We start from the raw sequence: 6,428 nt of genomic DNA on the forward strand, positions 1-6,428 counted from the left end.
AATTGATGTAACATACTGCAGGATTATTGTATGATGAAGTATTACTGCATACTACTCAGTGTTTTTGTATCTTAAACTGAGAATATTTCACATTTACCGCCAACATTGCTTTGCTACCTGTCAGCAGGTGGCACAACACGTGGAAAACTGACAAAAGTTTGTGTATTTATATATATTAATATATACATATGCGTGTGTGTGTGTGTGTGTGTGTGTGTGTGTGTGTGTGTGTGTTTGTGTTTGTGTTCTCCCTCAGCCTGTGACTGTGAAGCTGCTACACACTCCCACCTGGTCATGTCAGCTCCGTTGTGTCTTGTGTGTGTCTCTTATGGATCGAGAGCTGCCTGATCCTTGGGGTTAGGACACTCACTCATCTCACTCTTCTCTCACGCGGAGCACACAACCAACACACACACACAGACAACACACACAAACTGGCAGCACGACCAAACACAACACACACCACACTAGACACACAACAACCATGAACACCACACACACACACACAACAACGACACACCAACCACGCACAACACACACACAGGGCACACACACCACGGTGCCTGTAAGCACAGCACCACACTCATCACAGATCTGACTCGCTACGGGGCCTGAGGGAGGAGCCATACACAGAATAAATCATCCCCTCTACACTCCACCTAACTCATATCTCGACCATCTATGCTGACACACCACTGCGTCCCAATCTTCGTCTTTTCTAATTTACATTGAGTTATTATTATACTTGTTAAATCATGCCACATGTTGGGATATATATAACGAATACGCTCTCTGACAAAACTCTGTATCTCTCTTTGTCAGCTTTTCCACGTTGTTGTGCCACCTGCCTGACAGGGTAGCAAAGCAATGTTGCGCTGGTGGTGTTCAAAATCTTCTTTTGTTCTGTATGGGTAAACAAGCAGGACATGCCTAACATAGCTGAGCACTGCTGTAGATAATTCTCTCTCGCCAGTTTACAGATGTGTGTATGTGTGATCGCTTAGTGATCTATGTTATTGTCTGCCTGCTTCTCTGGCTTCGTACACGTACTGCCAGAGTTAATCTCGTGTTTTTGTCTTTGAATCCAATTTTGTATTTCGATTATTCCTGAGGGAGAACACAAACACAAACACACACACACACACACACACACACACACACACACACACACGCATATGTATATATTAATATATATAAATACACAAACTTTTGTCAGTTTTCCACGTGTTGTGCCACCTGCTGACAGGTAGCAAAGCAATGTTGGCGGTAAATGTGAAATATTCTCAGTTTAAGATACAAAAACACTGAGTAGTATGCAGTAATACTTCATCATACAATAATCCTGCAGTATGTTACATCAATTGGTCTTCAGCTGCATTAAAATGATCTGTGTGTAAATACATGCGTTTCGAAATGTAAACTCCCTCCTCTCCATCATTGTAAAAAGCTGTTTTTGGGCTATGCAGGAGCCTAATTTACTATTTGCCTGCATTCTCATTATTTGAAGTGATCACTCTCACATCTCAGTGAGGAAAAAACACATTATTAAAGCCGATGAAATAAAAGAGTCTACACTTTTGAAATTAAACTAAATGTGAGGTGTGATTGAAAGGGTATGCGTAAATTAGAAAACAGGCTGCAAATCTGACAACATGAAAAATGTGACCCTCGTTGCTGAAATCCTCTGGATATGGAGCATTAGAATATGGGGCTGCAAACACAGTCAGCCAGGAGGAGGAAAATGTTCCATACAGACTAGTGATCACAGCTGCAGGAAGGGCACCTTGCTCTCCTGAATCATCTGCACTTCAGTCTTTTTGTCCTAAAAGAATGCAATAGGGTTTCAAGCACGAAATCCTCTTTCATAGACGAAAAAGAAATGCACATTTCAGTTAGGCGGAGTCCTTGAAACCTCCCAACAGTAAAAAACATTATGTGAAAAATACATTTAAACAAAAACGAAACGAGGACGGGCATGTGTTTATACAAGCTGCACTGAGATTTAAAAAAATCCCAGTGGACGCAGCGGGTCACCACGTGGGACACATCCAATCCACCCCAGAAACGGACGTTACCACGGCAACTCATTTTAAGCACGTTAGTGCTTAAAATGAGTTGCCGTGGTAACGTCCGTTTCTGGGGTGGATTGGATGTGTCCCACGTGGTGACCCGCTGCGTCCACTGGGATTTTTTTAAATCTCNGGGGGTGTGAAGTTAAAACGTTGAGAATAAAGTTGAACTTTCATGGTGAGTGACCCATTCGTATGGGCTTGAAAGTGTTGAGAGGTGGAAACACATATTGCTGTTGGAATCCTTTCATGGGATTTACTGGCATTAACAAAAACGTTGAATAAGAATCTTTGTTCACCAAAGCACCTTTGTTCATATAATTTAGGTTCACCCATCAGAGGGTTCCATTTCAAATCCCTGGACAAAATCACAAGAAAAGCTTTTCATCACATGCATAACGGACTCAAAAGACAAGATGTTTCCAGGACACAAAGACATGAAATGATCTGAAACACCTTTGCAAGACTCTCATGACTATATGAACATAAAGAACGAAACACAGCAGGAGTTTACTGCGAATACCTTTCTAAAAGAAAACAGAGTGGTAGATCTATTTACCTTGGCACACTGTCTGCCTTCATTTATCAGCTGTAGAGAAACCTCAAAGGGAATAACTTAATGTGAATAGAGAGAACTCACCGAGATTAAAAGAAAGGGGGATAAAGAGAGGCATAAAAAGGCAGATCTCCATTGAGTTGGAATCTGCTTTATCAACCTGACTGACTGATGGCAGATGCGGTGATGAAGCTTCGAGGCCTCCAGATGTCTAACGATTGCTAACTTTTCATTTAGTGTTCCAAATGTTTGCTTTCATGTTGGGTTGGGACTTTTTTTTTTTTAAGGAGGATTCACCTCCATAACATCAGCCCTCTGAGGCTTAGAGGTAGTTAGCCCTACTGCCTCAATAAACATCAATCATAATTCCTCCTCTAGACACTGCAGTCAGGCAGCAATACACATGCACTATGAGCTTCTCTGGCTGGATATCTTCCCAAATACTCTTCTGGGAGTCTTAAGCACTCACTCCTGGGCTCTGGACCAATGCTAACTGACTGTTGTTTGAAGAAAGGAGGAGTGATTGTGCATTTGTAGGCGCCACCTTAAACAATTCTCTGTCAAGTATTTACCAGTTCTGTCGACTCCATTTCCTATTCTCCACACGTTTATGGTTCTGTCCATGGAGCCGGCTGCAATCCACGTCATAACGGGAGACAGCAACAGCAGTCACATACCTGCAGGAAGGACAGAGATGTGAACGATGTGTATGACAGACTTACATTTGCAGAGAAGAAGATATCTGCTTTTAAATGTAGCTTACCCTTAAAATGAAATTAAAAAAACCCAGTCTTGGATCGCAAAGTATCTTAAATCCTTGCAAGCACTACAAAGCGCTCTGCTGATGCCTACCTGCGGTGCCACTTCAATGACTGTCTGGATAGTAGCGCTGGAAAATAAAATCTTGCATCAGTCCACCGAGGGCTTCTGGGAAAAACTAATCAAGCAAAACTCACACATTTTGATCTGAACCCTTTTACTCCTGTTTTGCTGTTTGTCTCATAGCTGCAGAGATTGCTTAGTAGCGGGAGGTCAGGTCGTTTACATTTGGTGCGGTTTCAAAGTGTGGAGCAGGAGTCCCAGGTTCTGTAAACAAAGTACAAACAAACAGAACAGGATGTTTGTCATTTCAGTGTTTACAGCGGATGGGATTTAATGTTTAGAAAGTAGTGAGGCAGCATAGCTAAACAAGAAGTCTACATTTTGTATTTGTGCTTCAATTACTGCATCATAATATTGTAACACTTTTATCCAAAGAAATGTAGAATAATAGAGTAATGTGTGTTGGTAGAACTCAAATGCAACCTTCTCATTAAAGAATAATGAAATACAAAATTGGATTCAAACAAAAACACAGATTAACCTTCAGTGTGTTTGAAGTGAAGCCAGAGAACAGCAGAGAATACAAACACAACACCACTCCTCCTGTGGCCGGCTGAGAGAACAGCAGGGTCAGTGCTCAGCAGTGGCATCTGCTGTTTACACAACAGAACAAAAGAAAATTTTGAACACAGAGAGATCAGTTCAAACTACATTCGTCCCAAATGTGCATATGATTTTAACAAGTATAATAAATCAAATGAAATTAGAAAAGATAAGTATGACAGGCACATAAGTCAATATTTAGGAGGAGGAGTTTATCAGCACTGACTACACTGTGTGTGTGTGTGTGTGTGTGTGTGTGTGTGTGTGTGTGTGTGTGTGTGTGTGTGTGCGTGCGTGCGTGCGTGTGGGTCATATGTGAAAGTGGGCTGGTAATAAAAGTGAGGGGAGGAGCGGGAGGGGAAGTGAGGACAGATGGTCGGAATAATCAAAGAGTGAACAAAGCGTTCAGATCACATAGCCACACACGCACCATAACAAACAGCTTCAGCATTAATCATTTTTATTTGATTGTTTGCTATAGATGGAGGGAGTTTCCAAGCTTCTGTGTGGGGCAGTCATGACATTTGCACTAAAAGCAGAGGAGGTATTTTCTACACCAGGCCGAGGCTGTAAAGTTGTCTAAATCTGATTTTATAAGGGAAGTTTATACGCAAAAACAGCGCTGACGCCAGTCCTCGTGACACACTGAAAATAGATGTTGTGAGAAAAAGAAAGCCACGACATAACCGTCCTCCAACCTAGTAGATGCTTGTAATCTAACTTTAACACTTAGCTACATTTACCTGTACACCCGGCTGTCGACGGAAGGCGGCGTGCGTGAAATTGAAACCGCAAGGGGTTGTGACTAATCGGGGGATTACCGTCGTCTGCAGAGTAGTGCTACGTAGGCAAAGTTAACGAATTGGGAGTCTTTCCAAGACATTAGGTTAGTTCCGCTCCGAACCTAAACATTCAGGCCGACTACGTAAAGGACACGGAAACGTGGCGACTTTGGGTATTACTTGCCTCCGTTTGCGACCTTTTTGAAGTGCTCTTACTTAGGTGGACTCTTCGTGTAGGTGACGATATGCAAATCACAATAGGACGGTCCCCAGTTCATAACGCCCGGAGTAGTGCCCGGGACGATCATGTCCATTCTTTCCGACGGACAGACGAGGAGACAGAGGTGCACCGGACTGTAACGTCTTTAGCTCCTTCTCCTCTCCTTGTTTCCGCTTTCTGAGCGGGACGAGCGGACGACGATTAGGACTCTCTACGTCGGATGATGAATGTGTACGTTTCTTTAAAGTGATAGCTTCCTCCACCGAGTCACTTATACAGTGTGTTATCGAAATAAGTCGAAAATACGTCGCCAACACTTCCAAGGAAAACGGTGTGTAACGCAACGTTTCTATTGACATTAAATCCTTTCCATACTCGTCATTCCGGAAGGACGGTTGCTGAAACCCGCTCGAAAGTATTATTAGCGGAGTGGAGATAAAGGATACGCTTTCGACAATTTGATGTGACTTTAGAATATAGCAGATTACACATTAATAAGGCCTCGACGGTTATATCTAGATTGCAACACTTTACGTAGGACGTTTTCCACCACTTTACTCCGCAAATTTTTTGTTTATGTTTACAATACCAACAATAAACGGTGTCCACACTTCTAAACAAACCTCTGCTAGACAATCAAATAAATAAAAACGCATTTCATTTTGTTTTGATTGTAATTAACCGTGCTTCGGGAAGACAAGACAAAGAAAACCTTTCTTCTACACGAAAAAATCACGGGTCCGGACGGTCACTATCCGGAGAGAGTGAACAAGAGCGTTACCGTTTGAATACGCTTTAATCCGTCTTGAACCGATCGCGAGGTTGTGCTATCATCGACTATCCGACGCTCCCCGCTCTTGTCTAGAGATTCGCAACTCGGTTAGTGGTTGTCTCGGCCGGTCGGAATTGGTTAGTCTCGTCTGAGCCGAAGAACCATAAGGTCGTCGATACCGTCTCCTTTATTTCTCGGACAAACTTGTAATTCGTACCCACCTTTGTAAGAGTGGTCATCTCTGTTGATGTATTGTTAAGTACTTGACTTTTCTACTCGGTCGGGAAGAACTTCTTATTATGTCTTGTGCTTCTTTGTCTATCCTTTGAGGAGGTTATATAACTGCCCTCGGCGAATTTTTTGACGTAAAAGATGCTTAACAATAAGTTAACTGGTAATTGTTTACATCCTGAGACTCGTAGTATACGGCGCGAAACTTAGTTATTTTTCATGGAAAAGAAATTTTCAGCGTCACTAACATAAGGCGCCTTTTTAGATTGAGTTAAAGAGGCCGGTCTAGAAACGTCATCTATGACCATACTTGTTCCGGACCATTTTCCAACCAACGATGTCAAACTCCGACCGTAACAATCGGTATACCTGT

This window comes from Notothenia coriiceps, unplaced genomic scaffold (assembly GCF_000735185.1).
Source record: "Notothenia coriiceps isolate Sejong01 unplaced genomic scaffold, NC01 NC01_scaffold00024667, whole genome shotgun sequence".
Classification (NCBI taxonomy): Eukaryota; Metazoa; Chordata; class Actinopteri; order Perciformes; family Nototheniidae; genus Notothenia; species Notothenia coriiceps.